This window comes from Papio anubis, chromosome X (assembly GCF_008728515.1).
Source record: "Papio anubis isolate 15944 chromosome X, Panubis1.0, whole genome shotgun sequence".
NCBI lineage: Eukaryota > Metazoa > Chordata > Mammalia > Primates > Cercopithecidae > Papio > Papio anubis.
Window position 1 is genome coordinate 72,820,653 of NC_044996.1, and position 25,152 is coordinate 72,845,804.

The window sequence follows — 25,152 nt, forward strand, 5'->3', positions numbered from 1 at the left end:
CAGTAAGTATTATCCAAGAATGTAAGGCATTCATGAGAAGCCTGAATTCAGCTTAGCTTGAGTTTTATAAGTGGAGACTTCAGGGATTTCTTGGCTTTTCCTCATTAGAAAAATATATATGTTTCAAATCACTAGTAATCCCCAAGTGCAACTTATGGGCACTTGTTTGTTGAAAACCATTTCCTATTCAAGGAGCTCAATACTTTCATTTAATCATAAAATTTCCCACCATCTGTAAGCCTCTTATCCTTCATTTTAAAATTTTCAGTAATTCTGCTTCATGTGTAGATAGTTGGTGATGTATTTCAAGTGGTAATATTGATGTTAAATAACTTTTGCGTTATTTCTAAGATAATGATAATCATATTACATTGTTATGCCATTCAAAATCTCATGCTGCCACATCAGAAGGGGTGACCACTATTTTCCACAGGAAATATTCTAAACACTTTATATGGGAAACTTAATTTGTTCAATAAGTACCCTTGTATCCACTTTCACGGTTTACTTATCCTAAAGGCAAAACTCCTTGCTGACTGTCAGGCTCTTAGATCTGCTCAATAAGAATCATAGCTCAGCTACTAAGTCCTTAGCACCTATATGCAGGCCCAAGACTGCAACCAGAAGAAATAATAAAAAGAACTCTGCCTTAAAACCTGAGATATTTCTTTGTCCCCTTTACTGAAGCAATGGACCAACTTTATTGACTTAGATGTGCCTATTATTGAGTTTTTGTTTAACTGATATTTATGTCATACCACCTTTCAAAAATATTCCTGCTTTCTTGTCCCTTAGCCACCATTTAAATATTATCAATAGATAAACAAGAAAAGCCTCAATCGTTTGTGATAATTTCTCCTTGCAATTAAATAAAGCAACACAAGCAAGAAATGATAAACAATAATAAAGTCGGCTCATAGACAAGGCCAAATTATTCTAACTACTTTGTGCATTTCATTTATGACTAAGGTGAGTGAGAGGACTATCAGAATTGCCTATCTTTAGACAGTTTTGGTTTCTCTGTTTCATCTGTTTTACTATTGTATTTGTATAGGTGAGTATTCAAAGGAAAACACTGTTATGCTTAGTTTACACATTTCCAATATCCCAAAGTTTACTCAGAGAGAGTGACAACATTAAAACTTCTCTGAAAGAAGAATCTGAGGAAAGTTGGCAACATTTTGCTTATCAAAGATTTTACTTACAAATGCAAACATATGCCCATTTGTGGAGATTCAACTAGCTGGGGTAAGATTCCTTGAGCACAACAGAATACAGAAAAAACTGGCTACATAAAGAGTGTCTTAATCTGTCTACAACAAATGGTAATCCACCAACTAGCTTGCCTGTGAATACAAATATTACAGTTAAATCCCAATTCTAGCAAATTAGAACAGAAGATCATGGATGCCAAATTCTCTCCACAAACCAGGAAATAATAACCAAGGGAAAATGAACCTTGAGTATTTGGATAAAATAGTATTCTCAAAAATCATTTGAAGCATGTTTTTCCTCTGTTTAAGGAAATGCAATCTAAAGGAACATCTAGATCATTCACTGTTTTAACAGTCAAAGACTAAGCAAGAGGAAGAGTCTCTGCTGAGTTCATTACAAAAGGTTCATTCTCTTGTCAAATAGCAATTACTTTTAAAGCCACCCCACCAAAAATATCCCCACCATCTTAATTCCCACCCACCTACTCACTAACATAGAACAGCATCTTACAAAAATATCTAGACACTTAGGAGAGGAAAAGAGTGGGACTGGTTCAGCATCCACTTCTTTCTACTGGACTATGAAACTTTCTTTCCATTTGCTAATTATAATGGTTGAGAACACAGACTTCGGTACCAGACTGATGTCAAAATATGTCTCGGCTCTCTTTCTTAGCAGTGTGACTTTTGGCAAGTCATTCAACACCTCTGTGCCTCAGTTTCCTCATCTGTAAAATATAATAATAATAGAAACTAATTCATAGGGTTATTATGAATATTACATTAATTGAAATATGCGTTTGTTATTTTAATGCATGTAATCCCTCATCATGTACTCTTTGTGACTTGGGTTTCATCAAGGCCAAGAATATTTGTCTGGTTGGTTACATTGAAGTTCAAAGCAATCCCTAATATGAGGAACATTCGTATGCATGCTGTGTTCAAGTGGGATGTATAGAAATTAGCATGGTTTGTGTAGTGCATGTACACGAATCCCTCTTAATTATATGTGTGTTTTTATGTGTGTGTGTGTGTTCATACTTTTTTGTTATGGCTATAACTGAAATTCCTAGGCCAATTGACAAGTGTGTTTTTTTTTTTTCACAAGAGTAAATTTTTAAGATTATTATTTTTCTTTTTCCTTTGTATGGAAACTTCTACTACATTGTTAGTTTCCTATATTCTCAGCAGACAAGTGATTTCAAACCTAATTTAATTCGATTATTTTCTTTAACTGTTGCTGGTTCAAGTTCAAAATTAAAGCACAGCTTTGTGGGCTGTGAATTTCATTAACTTATGTTCTAGGTTTCTTTCAGTGCCCACACAGACTCCCACACTCTATCGCCTTCCCCTCTGAGTCCCCAGGGACCCACAGCTCTGTTTCAGAAAGAAAAAAATAAAAAGGGCTTGCGCTTTCATTTTACACTTGTGAAACAGCCAACTTCAAACCACTATTGCCCCACCCCCACTCCCGAAAGCCAAGGATGAAAAAAAGTCACTCATTTTTTGTCTGCTTTTGCCTTGTTTCATATGGATCAAGTTGGGTTTGTTTAGCTTTGAAACTCCTAATGTTGCATTACTGCTGCATTACTGTTCGTTGAACTGCTCCCACCCCTCTGTTCTGTTGCACACAGACAGGAAGGTAGATAAGCCATGCCTGTTAGACACATGGTAAAACAGTTTACAGCTGCTGAAGCCAAAGCCTGCATTCTTGTTCAAATGCGGTTAAGCTGGGAAACTGAAGTGTGGGTGTCTATGGAAACAGTCGCTCAAGAGATTATGAGATGAGACATAGAGAAACCAATTTGTAAAGGGGATATGCTAACTCCATCCTCCTCCACTTTGTGCTTATCAAGTGGCAGTACAGACTAGGAGGGCCACCTTCAAATTTTCCTTCAAACACACTTAGCTGCTGTGTTACTGCTTTTCCCTTGGTGGAATACTTTAGTTCTGAGTGCTCAGGGCTATAAGCAGATTTTACTGGCTGCAGGCTTCAGAAACTTACCTCTCTCCACAAAGACACAATCCCTCTGACCATCATCCTTTCAAAGCATTGACTCCAAACTTATTTGGTGGTGCAAGGAGCCTTCTGAATTGTAGAATGGAAAGAGCATTAGTGTTACAGTTAAGAATTTTTTTCTCAAGTCCTAATTTAGCCAATCATTAGCAGTAGCTAAGGGAGTTATACAGACCATGGAAGTCAGACTGCCTGGGATCTTAATCTCAGCTCTGCAAAATAGTAGTTACATAACCTTAGGCAAATTACTTAACCTCTTTTTTACCTCATTTTTTTCATCTATGAAATAGTTACAGTAATAGGTCCTATACCTCACAGGGTCATGTGAGAATTTAATGAAATAATACATATACCTCTTCCAAGATAAGATGGTAACATTTTAATAAGTAAATGTTATATTCTTCCTCCATCATCATCATCATCATCATCATTTCTATAGTACTATCTGGGGAAAATCAAACAATCTTGCTTCTCCTTAGTGAACTTAGTTATATATTGATTATCATGACCTATGGATGCTGTGAAAATTTCAAAATTTACTGGTTCCTAGCAAACACAGTAGTCTCTGAAATGTCATATGAACTAAAGCATGATAATAATTTTTTGTTGATTATTATTAAGTATAGAAGCTAGCAAGTGACTACATGCCTTTTTTTCTGGAGTGAAGTCAAATCTAAAAGTGAGAACACAAGCACTTATTTCACAGTTATTTTGGTAAAATGAATCCTAGTTATCCCCTTCATTGGCATTTCTTCCAGGATTCTTGCAAATTTACCCATTAGATTCCAGAGACAGTCATGTCTTCAGAGAATCAGTTCAGATCTTCTAGAGTATACAGGACTTGGCTGAAAGATCTTTTGATCTTGGCATGAAATATCAGAGACAATTCTAAGATGGGTTTTCTTTAGGTGATTTGATTAAATAAGCCTCTGCATTATCTATGAAATCTCAAAAAAAATTTAGAAACTTTGTAGACTCTTCTTGATTGTCCTATTAATTCAATGTCATGGTTTCTCTGTAGGCATTCCTTCACCAGAATAGTCAAAAGATCCTGAAATTAAACTCTAATATCACAGCTTTTTACAGTCTGTGGATGGGGCTCAAAGAATCTAAGCTTTTTCTTTTTTTGTAGTATACTTTTGTCTATTGACAAAATGAGCTGGATGTGTGTGGACTTATGTTTTAATGTTTGACTCAAGTGAAACTTTGATTGTTCAAAGTTCCTAAAAAAGGTCACTTATCATCATCTTCATGATTACTTGCACAATTGTACATAAGGCTTCACTGCCAAGATCTAGGGAAAGGCATTACTTGCCGTCATTTCTTCTTATTCAACCTTGTGCAGCTAAGAACAAAGAGGACCAGTAGCTATGTTGTATGGTCCATGGGAGTTTTTTATTTTTTTTTAACTATAATTTTTTTATTTTTATTTTTTGTGGCTATATCATAGATGCATATATTTATGGGGTACATAAGCTACTTTGATACAGGCATACAATACAATATGCAATAACCACATCAGAGTAATAGAGTATCCATAACCTCGAGCATTTATTCTTGCTTTGCGTTATACACACCCTAATTGTACTCCTTTAATTTTCTTAATGCACAATAAATTATTGTTCACTGTAGTCACCCTGTTCTGCTATCAAATACTAGATTGTATACATTCTATCTAACTATACTTTTGTGTCCACTAACCATCCCCTCTTCCCTTTTCTACCCTCACTACCCTTCAAAGCCTCTGGTAACCATCTTTCTACTGTCTATCTTCATGAGTTTGTTTTGTTTTTTAGCTCCCACAACCAAGTGAGAACACGCAAAGTTTGTCTTTCTGTGCCTGGCTTATTTCACTTAATATAATGTCCTCCAGTTTCATGTAGTTGCAGATGACAAAATCTCATTATTTTTGTGGCTAAATAGCACTCCATTGTGTATATGTACCACATTTTCTTTACCTGTTCATTTTTTGTGACACTTAGGTTACATCAAAATCTTGATTGTTGTGAATGATGCGGTAATAAACATGAAAGTGTAGATATCTCTTTGATGTACTGATTTCCTTTCTTTTGGGTATATAGCTAGCAGTGGGATTGTTGAATCATATGGTAGTTCTGTTTTTAGATTTTTTTAAATTTAATTTTTTTGGGTACTTAGCAGATATATATATATATATATATATATTCTTTGACCCAGGCATACAATGTTTAATAATCAATCACATCAAGGTAAATGGGGTATCCATCACCTCAAGCATTTATTCTTGTTTAACAAACAATCCAATTATACTCTTTTAGTCATTTTGAAGTGTATGAGTAAGTTATTATTGACTGTAGTCACCCTATTGTGATATAAAATGCTGGATCTTATTCTTTCTAACTAATTCTGTACACATTAATCATCCCCACTCCATCCACCACGCCCAACCTCTCACTACCCTTTCCAGCCTCCGATAAATGTCTTTCCACTCTCTATCTCAATTAGTTCAATTATTTTAATTTTTAGTTCCTACAAAAAAGTGAGAACATGTAATGTTTGTCTTTCTGTGCCTGCCTTATTTCACATAACATAATGATCTTCAGTCCTATCCATGTTGTTGCAAATGACAGAATCTCATTCTCTTTTATTGATGAATAGTACTCCGTTGTGTATATATATCATATTTTCTTTATCTGTTTGTGTGCTGATGAACACAGGTTGATTCCAAATCTTGGCTATTGTGAACAGTGCTGCAACAAACATAGGAGTGCAGATACTGTCTTCTTGTACTGATTTCTTTTTTGTTGTTATATACCTAGCAGTGGAATTGCTGAATCACGTGGTTGCTATAGTTTTAGTTTTTTTGAGGAACCTCCAAACTGTTCTTCATAGTGATTTCCTGTGCTTTGGATAAAAGCCATTTTAACTGGGGTGAGATGATATTTCTTTGTAGCTGTCATTTACATTTCTCTGATGATCAATGATGTTGAGCACCTGGTCATGTATTTGTTTGCCATTTGTATGTCTTTTTTTGAGAAATATCTATTCAAATCTTTTGCCCATTTTTTAATCAGATTGTTAGGTTTAGGTTTTTTCCTATAGAGTTGTTTGAGCTCGTCATATATTCTAGTTATTAATCTCTTGTCAGATGGATAGTTTGCAAATATTTTCTCGCATTCTGGGGATTTTTCCTCACTTTGTTGACTGTTTCCTTTTCTGGACAGAAGCTCTTTAATTGATATGATGCCATTTGTTCATTGTTTCCTTTCTTGCTTGTGCTTGTAGGATATTACATAAGAAATCTTTGCACAGTTTAATAACCCGGAGAGACTCCTCAATTTTTTTAGTAGTTTCACAGTTTGAGGTCTTAGATTTAAGTCTTTAACCATTTTTTATTTGATTTTTGCAAAAGGTGAAAAATAGGGTTTTAGATTCATTCCTCTGCGTATGAATATCAGTTTTCCCAGGACAATTTATTGGAGACTGCCCTTTCCCAATGTATATATATTCTTGGCACCTTTGTTGAAAATGAGTTCACTGTGGATGTGTAAATTTATTTCTGGTTTCTCTATTTTGTTTCATTAGTTCGTGTCTGTTTTTATGCTAGTACCATGCTGGTTTAGTTACTGTAGCTCTAGAGTAAAATTTCGAGTCAGTTAATGTGATTCTTTCAGTTTTGTTCTTTTTGCCCAGGATAGTTGTGGATATTCTGAGTATTTTGTGATTCCATATAAATTTTGGGATTATTTTCTCTATTTCTGTGAAGAATGTTATTGATATTTTCATGGGGATGTCATTGAATCCATAGATTGCTTTAGGTAGTATGCAAAGTTAAACAATACTGATTTTTCTTTCAGATTTTCAAAATAGCCTTTATTCTTAAAAAGTTAATATGTGCATTATAAGAAACTAAAAAACACAAGAAGCAAAGAACAAAGTTATTCACAATCACCAGCAGTTTACGGTTTGCCATGTCTTTCTAGGTCTGTGTATATATAGATAAAACATTCAATTTTATGAGATTGAGGTTGTATAGTATGTGCCATGCTTTTTCACACATCATGAATATTTACCAATTCAAAATTCCAGACCAGGTGCAGTGGCTCACACATGTAATCCCAGCAATTTGGGAGGCCGAGGCGGGTGGATCACTTGAGATCAGGAGTTCGAGACCAGCCTGGCCAACCTGGTGAAATTCCATCTCTACTAAAAAGACAAAAATTAACTGGGCATGGTGGTGCATGCCTGTAATCCCAGCTACTCAGGAGGCTGCAGAAGGAGAATTGCTTGAACCTGGGAGATGGAGGTTTCACTGAGCCAAGTTTGCACCACTGCACTTCAGCCTGAACGACAGAGTGAGACTCTGTCTTGAAAAAAAAAAAAAGAAAGCTTCCAAAGCTATATGAGAATTTTGATAACCAAGAATACACTACACCAAGTCAGTATGTTAGAAAAAAGATGTTATCCTGCCTTTCTTGAAACAAAAATTTTATAGAAAGCAAAAATGGCAGCATGCCTCTAGATAAAAATATTGGTAGAGTTCTGATTAAAATACTTCATTCTCTTAATGCCCAATTTAAGATAAAACATAAAACAACAGAATACACTAAATATGATGTTTCCAAGATAATTTATTAGAAGAGCTAATTAGTTCATTAAAACATTATCAGAAAGATATGTTTCCATTGCATTACTTAATGTATTTTTATAGTACAGCCCAAAGAGATTAACATATATCAATGGCTATCATCAAAATGTTAATATAAACACATCTGCATACTTCTCTCTCTTTATGCTTACTTCTGTCCCTCTGTTGTCTATCTAATAAAGAAATCCTGACATACACTTCTCAGAGGTAGTTTAACAATTCTATGTCCAAGATGCATATTTTCTATTAAATATAACAAAAAGTTATTTACAAATTGGTTAATTCACTAGCTCTACTTTTTGTCATACGTTTTCACTCAGGACATTCAGAAAGATTACATGTTGCAATAATGTACTTTGTCCACAATAAACATAGGAACTTTGCTAAAAATGCTAATGTAGACCTACGGTTATCATCTAAAACCATCTTTAGATATAGAGTTACTACAGGAGAGATTTTTCCTTCACGCTTGATCTTCTCCATCTTCCACCATCCCAGTGGCTAAGTATGGGACTATGTCTAACTCCAAATGGTAGGCTAATGAAGTTTACTCCCAGAAGACAGGTCTTTCTAAAAACTAACAAAAGGACATTTATAAATGGATTTTTTTTTTTTTTTTTTTTTTTACTACTCTACTTTTAACATACTTTGAGCATTGGGAATTGTTTATCTTTTAAAACACAACAATATTAACTAAAATGCACATATAGAAAAATGGTTAAACCATTTAAACTAATCTAACTCACAGTCACAGAATCCTTCTCCTTGCATGCTTTCTCCTCCCTCCATCCACCACCTAATGAACAGCTAGCTTACTCTTCAAAACATCAAATTTAACAATTTCATTTCCAAAAGCAACCACTCCTAGGAAATTAAAAAATGCATAAAAGGTGTTACTTTAGCCCTCCACTTTAACCTATGTTAAATATCTAGAAAGGCTATATGTTTCTAGAAAGGCTATATGTTTCCAATAGCACTTCAGTTTTCCACTAAATACAGAGTAGCACTATTTAGTGGAATAAATGTTGCACATGTATAACACAGGCTATAGTTTGAAAATGTCTTCTAAATAGAAACATCCTGGCCTAGACTCTTTTCCCTTCCCACTTCTACCCACCCAATGGACAGGAATAATCATCTGTAATGCTTAGAGGGGATTTTTAACAATTTCACTTATGCAAGTGCTTTTAAGAACAGTCTTTCCTATAAATTTTAACACAACATGCACTAGATGTATTAATTTACTTACTCTACTTTTGTCATACACTGGCAACCTCTTTATTATTTGTATGTTGCAAATTAGGACTTATTTGTGTATTTATATACACTATATACACAGCACAGTAAAACAAATGCAGACATAAGGGACAATGGTCGATCGTGCCTCATCATAAAAACACTAGTATAAAGCTCTTTGTACTTTCTTCTTCTTCCCAGGAACAGCACAAACATAATAATGTATACTGCTTTGAGAAATGGCTTCATCAATTTTCAAATGACAATATTTCATATGAATCAAAATGATATCTACACGATATGTTCTTTACTGACTCTAATCTTAACATATTGTGTGCATTTCTAAACATCTAGAAAGACTAAAGTGAACATTTAGAATGGGAGAACATTCCCCCTGTTCTCTGTATGAGAATTTCTCCCATACAGAATGGGAGAAAATTGTTGCAATCTACCCATCTGACACAGGTCTAATATCCAAAGTCTACAAGGAACTTAAACAAATTTACAAGAAAAAAAAACACATCAAAAAGTGGACAAAGGATATGAACAGACACTTCTCAAAAGAAGATGTTTATGTGGCCAAGAAACATGAAAAAAAGCTCATCATCACTGGTCATTAGAGAAATGCAAATCAAAACCACAATGAGATACCATCTCACGCCAGTTAGAATGGCCATTATTAAAAAGTCAGGAAACAACAGATGCTGGCAAGGATGTGGAAAGATAGGCATTCCTTTACACTGTTGGTGGGAATGTAAACTAGTTCAACCATTGTGGAAGACGGTGTGATGATTCCTCAAGGATCTAGAACCTGAAATACCATTTGACCCAGCAATCCCATTACTGGGTATATACCCAAAGGAGGATAAATCATCCTACTACAAAGACACACGCATATGTACATTTATTGCATCACTATTTACAATAGTAAAGACTTGGAACCAACCCAAATATGGAATACTATGCAACCATAAAAAAGAATGAGTTAATGTCCTTTTCAGGGACATGGATGAAGCTGGAAGCCATCATTCTCAGCAAACTAACACAGGAACACAAAACCAGACACCACATGTTCTCACTCATAAGTGGGAGTTGAACGATGAGAACACTTGCATGCAGGGAGGGGAACATTACACACTGGGGTCTGTCGGGGAGTGGAGGGTAAGGGGAGGGAGAGCATTAGGACAAATACCTAATGCATGTGGGACTTAAAACCTAGATTATGGGTTGACAGATGCAACAAACCACCATGGCACATATATACCTATATAGCAAACCTGCACGTTCTGCACATGTATCCCAGAATGTAAGGTAAAATTAAAAAGAAAAAAAGACTAGTGTTTCAAATAAAGACTTAAGTTTGTATACTATATACCGAGTGGTTTTGAATAAACGACACACTTATAACACTGGTTACATCGGGTGTGTTCTAAATAGAAACATTCTAGTATAGATTCCTTAATTTCTTCCAACTTTTCTTCACAACCAACCCAGTGGATACAGGCACTTGTGTCACTTAGAGCTGATGTTATCATTTCATTTCCACAATTTCTTTTCAGAATACAATCTTTCTATGAATTTTAAGACAAAGTGTACAAAATGTGTTAGTTTACCAACTCTATTTTCATCATTTATTGGCAACCTCTTTAATATCTACAGAGTAGATATTATAATATTAGGAATCATTTGTTCAGTGTATATACAATATATACAGTATACCAAAAATAAATGAAATGAACACAACATACAGGGTGATAGATAAACTTAAATTTTCTAGTGCACACTAGCAAAAACACATTTTTCAATATATTTCCTCCCACCTCCCTCAAGTCAGTGAACAAGTACAGAGAACACACTGTTCACAGGGTTGGTTTAACAATTCCACTTTCAAACAGAGTATTTTCTATCAGTTTTTGTTTACAAAAACTGTTATCCTACTACTTCTAATTTAAATACATCAAGCACTTCTAAATATCTAAAATGGATAAATATTTCACATTGACTTGTCCACTATGTACACAGCACTGTAAAACTATATGCGTACAACAATGGTGATAATATGAAGTGTCTTCTAAATATGACCATTTTGGCCTTGAGCCATTCCCCCTTCACTTCTTTCTGTCTTCAAACCAGTGGGCAAGTACAAGCTTAAGAGTTATTGAACAAATTCATATCCAAAAGTCACTTATGGAGGACAAGCTTTCCTATGAATTTCATCACAAAATGCGCAAAATGCGCTGACTTTACTAAGACCTTTGTCATACAATGGTAAACTCCTTAACATCTAGAGACTAGATATTGCAAGATTAGGACTCATTCATCAATTATATATACTATAAGCACAAGCAAAAGAAAATGCACAAGACATATTGGAAAATGGTGTGTGAAAATGTCCAAATATGAACACAACCATATGTTACCTTTTGCAGTTTGTTCTAAACAAGTATAGACGGTACTATACTGCTCACAGAGGCAGTTTAACAATTTGAATTCCAAAAGACAATACTTACAATGAATTCTAGCAAAAATATATTTACAAAGTGATATTTTACTGCCTCTACATTTAATATATGTGAGGCACTTCAAACATCTAGATAGACTAAATGTTTCAGGTAAGATGTTAATTTGTCGACTATATACCCAACTTTCTTGAATAAGCTGCACACATGCAACAATAGTTATAATTTGAAGGAGTCTTACAAATATGAACATTCTAGCCTATAAACCCTCCCATTTTCATCAACCCAGCAAGTAGTAGTGCTTAAATTTTCAGAAGACATTTTTTCCCCTAGGAATTTTAAATCAAAATACACAAAATATATTACTTTACTAACTCTACTTTGGTCATACACTGGCAACCTCTTTAACATATAGAAAAACAAGATGTTGTAAATTGGGGCTTGATTTTTCTTGATATATACTATTTACTCAAATAAGTAAAACAAAATGCACAGATATAGGGACAATGGTTAATTTTTTTTTTTTTTTTTTTTTTTTTTTTTTTTTTTTTTTTTTGAGACCAAGTCTCACTCTATTGCCCAGGCTGGAGTTCAGCTGCACAATTTCAGTTCAATGCAACCTCCGCCTCCCAGGTTCAAGTGATTCTCTTGACTCAGCCTTCTGAGTAACTGGAATTACAGGCACCCACCACCACACTTGACTAATTTTTTTATTTTTAGTGGAGACAGTGTTTTACCGTGTTTACCTCACTATAAGCACACTGGCATCAAGCTCTGTGCACTTCCTCCTCCTTCCTCTTCCCCTGAACTAGTGCATAAACATAATATGTATTACTCAAGAAGTGGTTTGGTCATTTCCCCCAAAAAACAACATTTCATGTAAATTTTAACAAAAATATAATTACAAAATATGTTATTTTACTGCCTTTAATTTTAACACATATAAGGCACTTCAGAATATCTAGAAAAACTAGATATTTCAAAAAAGTATTTTGCAATGTCAATCATATACACAGTAGTGAGGAATAAAATGCACAGAAAAACAATGGTTGTGATATAAAAATGACTTCTAAATATGACCAATCTGGCACACAACCACCTTCTCTTCCTCCTCAAGTCTTCTGCTCCATGTCCACTGAACAAATGTTGACATGTCGCTTCTGGTGTTGCTTTCAGAAATGGTCTAACAATGCCATTTCAAAAATTCATTCTCAAAAGACATTTATTTTCTATGACTTTTTTAAAAATGAGAATTTACAAGATGCGTGATTTTCTCACTCTACTTCATCATAAGTCGGCAACCTCTTTACACCTAGAAAAGTAGATGTAGCAAATGTTTTCTTTTAAAAGGTTTGGGTGAAAGTTGAGAACAACTTTTACATATTATATACACAGGCCTTCTATAAACAGCCAGTAAATCTTTGCAAAGAGGGTTGGGGCATTTCCAATTGGCCAAATGTGGTATGTCATTCTATAAGTTTTCTCTTATAAGACAATTGTCTGGTAGAATGAAGACCCACCACCCAACCGCCTGCTGACCATTCTACCTGTGATCGTCTGGGAGTCCACTCACCTTCCTAGCCCATTAATTCCTTTGTTCCTTGTCATCAGGACTATGTAGGTCTCGCCCAATTGGGACAAAGCAGTCATGCAAGGACTCGGATCCCCAGGGATCCATGGCCTAAAGAGGTGGGTATATTTGTATCCATAACCCACCTTCTCAGGCCCTCCAAATCCTAAGGGTCCCTCATGGCGTCTGGGCCACCACTAGTCTTCTCACTCCACCACCACCCAAAGGCACTTGGTTTTTGACCCACATCCTTGTCGTGTTCTAGATAGTAGAGGTAAAGCTCCCAGAATTTCCCCATTCAGTTTGATACTAGCTGTGAGTCTTTCATGTATGCTGTTTGTTGTGTGGAGATATGTTCCTTCTATTCCCAGTTTTTGGAGGGTTTCTATCATGAAGGGATGTTGAATTTTATGAAGTATCTTATGAGCATCAATTGAATGGATCACATGATTTATTTCTTCATTGTATTTATATGGTGTATCATATTGATTGATTTCCATATGTTGAACCTTTCTGGCATTGTAGGGAGAAATCCCACTTGGTCATGATGAATGATCTTTTCACTTTGTTGTTGAAATTGATTTGCTAGTATTTTGTTGAGGATTTTTACATTACTGCCCATCAAAGCTATTGGCCTACAGTTTTCTTTCTTTTGATGTGTCTTTTTAGAATTTAGGTATCAGGGTAATATTGGCCTCTTAGAATAAGTCTGGAGGTATATCCTCCTTTTTTGTTTTTTTTGGAATAGTTTTTGAGTAGAATGGGTATTAATTCTTCTGAAATATTTGGTAAAACTCAGCAATGAAGCCATCGGGTCTCAGGCTTTCATTTGCTAGAATTTATATTATCATTTTGTCTCATTACTTGTTATTTATTTATTCATGCTTTGGATTTCTTTATGGTTCAATCTTGGTAGTTTGTATTGTCTAGATATTTATCCATTTCTTTTAGGTTTTTAGATTTATGAGCATATAGCTACTCATAGTAATCTCTAATGATCGTTTGATTTTTTTTGCAGTATCAGTTGTAATGTTTCTTTTTTTGTCTTTCATTTTATGTATTTGGATCTTCTTTTTTCTTAGTCTGGTGAAGATTTGTTGATTTTGTTTATATTTTCAAAAAACAAACTTTTAATTTTGTTGATCTTTTGCATATTTTTGTTACAATTTCATTTATTTTGCTCTAATCTTCGTTTTTTTCTACTAATTTTCAGTTTGCTTCACTCTTGCTTGCCTAGTTCTTTAAGATGCATGATTGTATTGTTTATTTGAAGGTTTTCTACTTTTTTGATGTAGGTGCTTTTTACTATAAACTGTCCTCTTACTACTGCTTTTGCTGTGTCTCATAGGTGTTACTATATTGTGTTTCCATTTTCATTTGTTTTGTTGAAATTTTTAAATTTCCTTCTTAATTTCTTCATTGACCCATTGGTCATTTAGAAGCATATAGTTTACCTTCCATGTGTTTGGTTAATTTCTAAATTTCCTCTTGTAATTGCTTTCTAATTTAATCCATTGTTGTCAGGGGAGATGCTTGATATGATTTCTAATTTTTGGAATACTTAAAAACTTATTTTATAGTGCAATGTATGGTCTATCCTTGAGAATGATCCATGTGCTCAGAAGATGTTGTATTCTGCAACCATTGTATGAAATGTTCTATAAATGTCTATGAGGTCCATTTGTTCTATAATGCAGAATAAGTCTGCTTTTTCTTTGTTGATTTTGGAAGGTCTGGATGGTCTGTCTAATGCTGAAAGTAGAGTGTTGAAGTCTCCCGCTATTATTGTATTGAGGTCTATCTCTCTCTTTAGCTCTAATAGTACTTGCTTTATGTATCTGCGTGCTCATGTTGGGTGAATATATATTTATTATTGTTATATTCTCTTACTGAATTGACTTCATTATCACAATATAATAAACTCTTTTACTTTTCCTATAGTTTTCATTTTGAAATATACTTTTTCTGACGTAAGTATAGCAAATTCTATTCCTATTTTCTTCCCATTTGCTTGGAATATTCTTTTCCATCCATTTATTTTCACTCTATGTGTGTCTTTATAGGTGAAGCATGTTTTTTTTGTTTGTTTGTTTGGTTTTTTTTTGTTTTTGTTTTTGTTTTTTTAGGCAGTGGATAGTTAGTTCTTTTATTTTTAATTATCCATTCAGCCACTCTATTTCTTTTGATTGGAGAATTTAGTTCATTTACATTCAGTGCTATTATTGATAAGTAAGAACTTATGCCTGCAATTTTGTTATTTGTTTTCTGGTTGTTTTGTGGTCTTCTCTTCCTTCCTTCCTTTCTGTTCTTTGTGTGAAAGTGATTTTTCCCTGTAGTATTTTTTAATTAATTTCTTTTTATTTATGTGTATCTCTTGTAGGTTTTTTTGATTTGAGGTTACCATGAGGCTTGCAAACAATGTATTATAACCACTTATTTTTAAATTATGACATCTTAACTCTGACCTAAAAACAAACTAAGAAACCAAAAAGCAAGCAACAAGAAAACTATTAAAAATTCTACACCCTAGAACTTAAAGTATAATAATAATAATAAAAAAAATAAAGAATGAGAATCACACAAAAAAAATTCTACACTTTAGCTTTATCCCCCTACTTCTTAAAATTTTGTTGTTCCTGTTGATACCTTTTTATACTACATCTTAATAAGTAGTTGTTATTATTTTGAATAGATTTATCTTTTAGTCTTCCTACTGATGATACAAGTAGTTTGCACAGCACAATTACACTGGTATAATATTCAGTATTTGGCTGTACATTTACTATTAAGAGTGAATTTTGTACCTTCAGATGATTTCTTCTTCGTCATTAACATTTCTTTATTTCAGACTGAAGAACTCCCTTTAGCATTTCTTGTAGGACAAGCCTGGAGTTTGTAAAATCCCTAAGTTTTTGTTTGTCTGGAAAACTCTTTATTTCTCTTTATGTTTGATGGATATTTTTGCTGGACGTGATATTCTGGGATAAAACTCTTCTCCTTTCAGCATTTTATATATGTCATGGCATTCTCCAGGCTTGTAAGATTTCCACAGAGAAATTTGCTGCCAAATGTATTGGAGCTCCCTTAAATGTAGTTTGTTCTTATCTCTTGCTGTTTTTAGAATCCTTTCCTTATTCTTGACCTTTGGAAGTTTGATTATTAAGTGTGCCCAGTTAGTCTTGAGTTAAAACATCTTGGTGTTCTGTAACCTTCTTGTACTTGAATACTGATATCTTTCTCTAGGTTTGTAATGTTCTCTATTATCTTTTTGAGTAAATTTTCTACCCAGAGCTCTCTCTCAACCTCCTCCTTATGACCAATAACTCTTACAATTTGAAGCTAAATTCCAGATCTTATATGCATGCTTCTCTCTTTTTTATTCATTTTCTGTTGCCTCCTCTATGTTTTTTCAAATAGACTGTCTTCAAGTTTCTGAATTATTTCTTCTGCTTGATTAGTTCTGCTGTTCAGAGTCTCTGATGCATTTTCAGTTTGTCAAATAAATATTTTAGCTCCAGAATTTCTGCTTTTTTTTTTTTTTTTTTTTTCGGAGTCCCGCTTTGTTGCCTAGGCTGGAGTGCAGTGGCGTGATCTCGGCTCACTGCAAGCTCCACCTCCCTGGTTCACGCCATTCTCCTGACTCAGTCTCCCGAGTAGCTGGGACTACAGGTGCCCGCCACCACACTCGGCTAATTTTTTTGTTTTTTTAGCAGAGACAGTGTTTCACCATGTTAGCAAGAAAGGTCTCGATCTCTCTGCCCTTCTCGGCCTCCCAAAGTGCTGGATTACAGGTGTGAGGCTCCACACCCGGCCAATTCCTGCTTGGTTTTTAAAAATTATTTCAATTTCTTTGTTAAATGTATCTGACAGGATTCTGAATTTCTTATCTGTGTTATATAGAATAACTTCCTCAAAACAACTATTTTGAATTCCCTATTGGAAAGGCCACATATCTCTGTCACTCCAGAACTGGTCATGGTTCCTTATTGAGTTTGTTTGATGAGGTCACATTTTTCCATATAATCTTGATGTTTGTAGATGTCTGCCAATGTCTAGGCATTGAAAAGTTAGGTATTTAATGTAATTTACACAGTCTTGACTTGTTTATACCCATTCTTTTAAAGAAGGTTTTCCAAGTATTCAAAGGGAGTTGACTGTTGTCATTTAAGTCTTTGGTTACTGAAGCCATATGTTCATTAGGGGGCACTCCAAGCCCAGTAATGCTGTGACTTTTGTAGACTCATAGACATACCATCTTGGTGGTCTTGGGTAAGATCCTGGAGAAAGGGGAGGAGCAAGATGGCCGAATAGGAACAGCTCCAGTCTCCAACTCCCATTGCGAGCGACACAGAAGACCGGTGATTTCTGCATTTTCAACTGAGGTACTGGATTCATCTCACTAGGGAGTGCCGGACAATCAGTGCTGGTCAGCTGCTGCGAGTGCTGAAGCAGGGCGAGGCATCGCCTCACCTGGGAAGCGCAAGAGGGAAGGGAATCGCTTTTCCTAGCCAGGGAAACTGAGACACACAACACCTGGAAAATCGGGTAACTCCCACCCCAATACTGCGCTTTAAGCAAACGGGCACACCAGGAGATTATATCCCACAACTGGCGGGAGGGTCCCATGCGGAGCCTCCCTCATTGCTAGCACAGCAGTCTGTGATCTACCCGGCAAGGCAGCTTAGCCCGAGGCTGGGGGAGAAGCCCACCATTGCTGAGGCTTAAGTAGGTAAACAAAGCAGCTGGGAAGCTCGAGGAACTGGGTGGAGCTCACAGCAGCTCAGAAACCTGCTGTCTCTGTAGACTTCACCTCTCGGGATATGGCACAGTAAGCAATTACAAAAGCAGCAAGAGAGCCTCTGCAGATGTAAGCTCTGTCCTGACAGCTTTGAAGGCAGTGGATCTCCCAGCCGCGGAGGTTGAGATCTGAGAAGGGACAGGAGGAACTGCGCCCTGCTCAAGTGGGTCCCCTGATGCCTGAGTAGCCTAGCTGGGAGACATCCCCATAGGGCAGTCGGTACCCACCTCACAGGGTGGAGTACACCCTGAGGGAGGAAACTTCCCAAAGCAAGAATCAGACAGAGTACCTCGCTGTTCCAGAAATATTCTATCTTCTGCAGCCTCTGCTGCCTGATACCCAGGCAAACAGGGTCTGGGTGGACATCAAGCAATCTCCAACAGACCTACAGCTGAGGTCCCTGACTGTTAAGAAGAGAATTATCAAACAGGAGGACACCCACACAAAACCCCATCAGTACGTCCACCATCATCAAAGACCAGGGGCAGATAAAACCACAAAGATGGGGGAAAAAGCAGAGGGCCAGAAAAGCTGGAAATTCAAAAATAAGAGCACATCTCCCCGGCAAGGGCAGCTCATCACCAACCTGTAGGATCAGAAACTGTGGACGGGAGGAATGACTTTGTGTGAGATGAGAGAAGAAGAGCTTCAGTCCATTAAATTTCTCAGAGCTAAGGAGGAATTATGTACCCAGTGCAAAGAAACTAAAATCTTGAGAAGAATTGATAAGCCGATAAGTGAAATGCAGAGAAGGTCATAAGCGAAATGAAAGAGATGAAAAGCTCCGCATGACCTGAGGAAATCACATTGACAAATGCACAAGCTTCAGTAACCATTCGATCAACTGGAAGAAAAGTATCAGCGAATGAGATCAAATGAATGAAATGAAAGCGAAGAGAAACAAAAGAAAAAAAGAAAGAAATGAACAAAGCCTACCAAAGTATGGGATTATGTAAAGACCAAATCTCGATCTGATTAGGGTGCCACAGAAGTGAGGGGAGAAAATGCGACAAGTTGGAAAACATAAGGATATCATCCAGAACTTCCAACCTTGTAGGGCAGGCCAACATTCAAAATCCAGGAAATATAAGAGAGAGCGCCCACAAAGATATAAAGGATAGTTGCCGGGGACTGAGGCCGAAGAAAAAATCTTAAGGCAGCCAGAGAGAAAGGTCCGGGTTACCCACAAGGAAGCCCATCAGACTAACAGCAGATCTCTCGTAGAAACTCTCAAGCCAGAGAGAGTGGGGCCAATATTCCAACTTTCTTAAGAAAATTTTAAACCAAATTTCCTATCTAATAGAGCTAAGTTTCATAAGTGAAGGAGGAATAAAATCCTTTACAGATAAGCAAATGCTTAGAGAATTTATGTAAGCCATAGGCCTGCCTTACAAAGGGACCCTGAAGGAAGCACTAAACATGGAAAAGGAACAACGGTACCAGCCATTGCAAACATGCCAAAATCATAAAGACCATTTAGGCTAGGGAATAAACTGCATCAACTAGCTTGAGCAAAATAACCAGTTAATATCATAATGGTAGGATCAAGTTCACACATAACAATCTTAACCTTAAATGTAAATGGACTAAATGCTCCAATTAAAAAGACACAGACACAGCAAACTGGATAAAAGAGTCAAGACCCATCCAGTCTGCTGTATTCAGGAGACCGCTCTACATGCAGGGTGCCTTAGGCTCAAAATAAAAGGGATGGAGGAAGATTTACAAACAAATGGAGAACAAAAAAGCAAGGGTTGCAATACTGTAGTCTCTGATAAAACAGACTTTAAACCATCAAAGATCAAAGAGACAAAGAAGACCATTACATAATGGTCAGGGATCAATTCAACATTAAGAGCTAACTATCCCAAATATATATGCGCAATACAGGAGCAGCCAGATTCATAAAGCAAGTCATAGAGACTTACAAAGAGACTTAGACTCCATACAATAATAATGGGAGACTTCAACCTCCACTGTCAACATTATAGACCGATCAGCGAGGCAGAAGAAAGTTAACAAGGATATCCAGGAATTGAACTCATCTCTGCGGCAAAGCAGACCTAATGAACATCCTATAGAACTCTCCACCCCAAATCAACAGAATATACATTCTTCTCAGCACCACATGCATTGCTTTACTCCAAAATTGACCCGCGTAATTTGGAGTAAAGCCACTCCTCAGCAAATGTTACCAAAGAACAGAAATTATAACAAACTGTCTCTAGAGATCACAGTGCAATCAAACTACAGAACTCAGGACTAACTAAGAAACTCAATTCAAACTGCTCAACTACATGGAAACTGAATTAGCCTGCTCCTGAATGACTACTGGGTACCCATGAAATGAAGGCAGAAATCAAGATGTTCTTTGAAACCAATGAGGAACAAAAGAGACAACATACAGAATCCTCAGGACACATTTAAAAGCAGTGTGTGAGAGGAATTTATAGCACTAATGCCCACAGGAGAAAGCAGGAAAAATCCTAAATTGACCTCCTAACATCACAATTAAAAGAACTAGAGAAGCAAAAAAGAACAAACTACATTCAAAGCTAACAGAGGCAAAGAAATAACTAAGATCAGAGCAGAACTGAAGGAGATAGAGACACAAAAACCCTCAAAAATCAATGAATCCAGGAGTTGGTTTTGAAAGATCATCAAAATTGACAGACTGCTAGCAAGACTAATAAAGAAAGAAAGAGAAAAGAATCAAATAGATGCAATAAAAAATGAAGTAAAAGAGGATATCAGCACACGACCACACAGAAATACAAACTACCATCAGAGAATACTATAAACACCTCTATACCAAATTAACTGGAAATCTAGAAGAAATGGATAGCTTCCTGGACACTTACACTCTTCAAGACTAAACCAGGAAGAAGTTGAATCCTGAATAGACCAAGGCCAGGCTCTACAGAGTGAGGCAATAATTAATAGCCTACCAACCAAAAGTCAGGACCAGATGGATTCACACCTGAATTCTACCAGAGGTACAAGGAGGAGCTGAATTTTTTACCATTCTTTCTGAAACTATTCCAATCAATAGAAAGAGGAATCCTCTAACTCATTTGATAGAGGTAACAACCTTACATCAAAAGCTTATCCACCCATGATCAAATGGCTTCATCCCTGGGATGCAAGGCTGTTTAGAACATTTGAAAATCAATAAACATAATCCAGCATATAAACAGAACCAAGACAAGAGCCATGATTATCTCAATAGATGCAGAAAAAGGCTTTTTGACAAAATTCAACAGCCCTTCATGCTAAAAAGCTCAATAAATTGGTGATGATGGGCATTACCTCAAAATAATTAGAGCTATTTACTTGACAAACCCACAGCCAATATCATACTGAATGGGCAAAAACTGGAAAAATTCCTTTGAAAACTGGCACAAGACAGGGATGCCTCTCTCACCACTCCCTATTCAACATAGTGTTGGGAAGTTCTGGCTAGAGGCAATCCCAGGCAAGAGAAAGAAATCAAGTGTATTATTCAGTTAGGAAAAGAAAGATCAGTGTCCCTCTTTGCAGATACATGATTGTATATTTAGAAAACCATTGTCCTCAGCCCAAAATCTCCTTAAGCTGATAAGCAACTTCCAGCAAAGATCTCAGGATACAAAATTAATGTGCAAAAATCACAAGCATTCTTATACACCAGTAACAGACAACAGAGAGCAAATCATGAATGAACTTCCATTCTGAGTGCTTCAAAGACAATAAAATACCTAGGAATCCAACTTACAAAGGAATGTAAAGGACCTTTTCAGGGAGGAACTACAAACCACTGCTCAATGAAATAAAGAGGACACAAACAAATGGAAAGAACATACCATGCTCATGGAAAGGAAGAATCAATATACGTGAAAATATTAGCCATACTGCCGAGTTATTTATAGATTCAATGCCATCCCCATCAAGCTCCCAATGAGTTTCTTCACAGAATTGGGAAAAAAAGAAACTGCTTTAAAAGTTCATATGGAACCACAAGCGACCCGCATCTCAAGACAATCCTAAGTCAATGGGAACAAAGCTGGAGGCATCATGGCTATCATTTCAAACTATTCTAAGGCTACAGTATGAAAACAGCATGGGACTGGTGCCAAAAGAACAAGAGATATAAGACCAGTAAAAGGACAAGAACAGAGTCCTCAGAAATATGCCACACATCTACAGCCATCTGATCTTTGTGTGTAAACCTAGGAAAGTAGAAATGGGGAAAAGGATTCCCTATTTAATAAATAGTGCTAGGAAAAATTGGCTATACATAAAATTAGAAAGCTAGAAACTGGATCCTTTCCTTACTCCTTATACGAAAGGGAATTAATTCAAGATGGATTAAGAGACAATGTTAGACCTAATATCACAAAAGTCCTAGAGGAAATCCTAGGTAGTACTATTCCGGGACATAGGCATGGGCAAAGACTTCATGTCTAAAACACCAAAATCAATGGCAGCAAAGCCAAAATTGACAAATGGAATCTCATTAAATAAAGAGCTTCTGCACAGCAAAGAAACTACCATCAGAGTGAACAGGCAACCTACAGAATGGGAGAAAATTTTTGCAATCTACTCATCTGACAAAGGGCTAATATCAGGAACCTACAAAAGAACTCAAAACACATTTACATAGAAAAAACAAACAACCCCATCAAAAGTGGGCAAAGGATATGAACAGACAGTTCTCAAAGAAGACATTCCTTACAGCCAACAGACACATGAAAAAGTAACCATCATCACTGGCCATCAAGAAGATACAAATCAAAACCACAATGAGATACCATCTCACACCAGTTAGAATGTGGCGATCATTAAAGTCAGGAAACAACAGGTGCTGGAGAGGGATGTGGAGAAATAGGAACACTTTTACACTGTTGGTGGAGTTGTAAACTAGTTCAACCATTATGGAAAACAGTATGGTGATTCCTCAAGGATCTAGAACTAGGCATTACCATATGAGCCAACCATCCATTACTGGGTATATACCCAAAGTTGCAAATCATGCTGCTATAAAGACACATGCACATATGTTTATTGCAGCACTATTCCTAATAGCAAAGACTTGGAATCAACCCAAATGTCCATCAGTGACAGATTGGATTAAGAAAATGTAGCACATATACACCCATGAATACTATGCAGCCATAAAAAGGATGAGTTTGTGTGTTCTTTGTAGGAAATGGATGCATGGAAACCATCATTCTTAGCAAACTATCACAAGAACAGAAACCAAACACCCGCATGTTCTCACTCATAGGTAGGAACTGAACAATGAGATCCCACTTGGACTCAGGAGGGAACATCACACACGAGGGCCTATCATGGGAGGGAGGGAGGGATGCATTAGGAGTTATACATTGATGTAAATGACAAGTTGATGGGTGCTGTGAGTTTGATGGGTGCAGCACACCAACATGGCACAAGTATACATATGTAACAAACCTGCACCATTATGCACATGTACCCTAGAACTTAAAGTATAATAATAAATAAATAAATAAAAATAAAATCAAGAAATATATCTCAAAGGTAAAAAAAATCCTGGAGAACTTTCTGAGTTACAAGGCACTGTCTCTTATTGTCTTCCTTTACATTTCCCCAAACAAATGGAGTCTCTCTCTCTCTCTCTCTCTCTCTCTCCATGATGAGCCACCTGTAGTTGGTTGGGGGGGGAGGGGTGGTGGTGACACAAACACTCCTTTGGCCACCACCACTGGGACAGTGCTGAGTCACAGCTAAAGCTAACACAGTACAGGGTCTCACCCACAGCCTGTGGCAACTATTGCCTGGCTACCATTAATGTTTATTCAAGACCCAAAGCTCTTTAGTGAGCAGGTGGTGAAATCTGCCAAAGCAAGGTCTCCCTTCAGGGCAGTGAGTTCTCTTCTGGCTTTGAGTGGGTCTAGAAATGTTGTCCTCAAGCTTTTGGCCTGAGCTTGGGGTTTCAGGGCTCTATAGGGTTTTATCTTACTATGACTCTGCTGGTTTCCAAGTTGCAAGACAAAGTCTTCTTTACTCTTCCTTATGCTTTCCTCGAGCAGAAGGTGTCTCTCCTAGAGCTATAAGCTCTGCTACCTGGAGTTGGGGGAGAGGTAATGCAAGCACGTTCTTGGCCACCATAGCTGATGTCTCACTGGCTCCCATGTATCCCAAGCCCACTGGCTCCAATCCCAGTACAACACCAGGACTTACCCAGGAATTTTGGTTCTTGTAACCTAGACTTCCTTTCAAATTTATTTAGGACCCCAAAGAACTTTAGTCCATGGTTGTGGGGCTAGATGGAACTGAGGTTCTGACCGGTAGGATGGATGATTTCCCACTGGCTAGGTCTGGTCTGAATGCTCCCTCCATGGTTACCAGGTGAATTCTGCTCTGGGTTTGTTGCCACTGTAACATGGCAACACTGAATTCCAAAGTAAAGTCTCACAATCACTTCACTCTCCCTCCCTCAAGCACACAAATTATCTCTCCCAGCGCCATATGGAACTACCATGGGATGAGGGAGGGACAGTGTAGGCAATTCAAGACTGTCTTTTCTACCTCCTCAATGCCATTTTGCTTAATATGATGTCAAAACTATGTATTGTTATAAATCACCTGTATTTTGGTTCTCATTTATGTGTTTTTCGTGTAAATAGTTATTCAGTTTGGTTTTTCTGTGGGGGGACAATCACTGGAGGATTCTATTCAGTCATATTGCACTGCCTTTTACTGTAGTGCTTTTTGTTTGTTTCTGTTTAAAAGTGTTGCACTGTATCGTGTTTATGGAGTGCTTCACTAGAAGTCACTGTGAATATTCTCATTCATAAAAGTTAACAGGGCCGGGTGCGGTGGCTCATACTTGTAATCCCAGCACTTCGTAAGTCTGAGGCAGGTGCATCATTTGAGGTCAGGAGTTCGAGACCAGCCTGACCAACATGGTGAAACCCCATCTCTACTAAAAATATAAAAATTAGCGGGGCGTGGTGGTAAACCTAGCTATTCAGATAGCTGAAGCAGGAGACTTGTTTGAATCTGGGAGGCAGAGGTTGCAGTGAGCCGAGATCATGCCACTCCACTCCAGCAAGACTCTGTCTCAAAAGAAAAAAAAAAAGTTAACTGACAGAAAACCTATCCACATATTCTCAAGCAGCTAAAAAGACATGTTGGCAACCCTTCCAAGGATTAGATTGTTTTTCCACCCTCAACATGATACTTTATTTGCTTCTCCAGAATATTTCTG

At 36.8% G+C, this 25,152-nt stretch overlaps 1 long non-coding RNA gene across 1 annotated transcript; it reads right to left on the reverse strand.

The window, feature by feature from the left end:
• Positions 1 to 1,179: 1,179 nt before the first annotated feature.
• On the reverse strand, positions 1,180 to 24,810 carry LOC116271876. Its single transcript, XR_004180632.1, has 4 exons — positions 24,123 to 24,810; positions 23,902 to 24,005; positions 3,220 to 3,303; positions 1,180 to 1,942 (listed from the first exon to the last, which is right to left on the reverse strand). It is a non-coding gene; the product is annotated as an uncharacterized LOC116271876 (long non-coding RNA).
• Between the last annotated feature and the right edge of the window lie 342 nt (positions 24,811 to 25,152).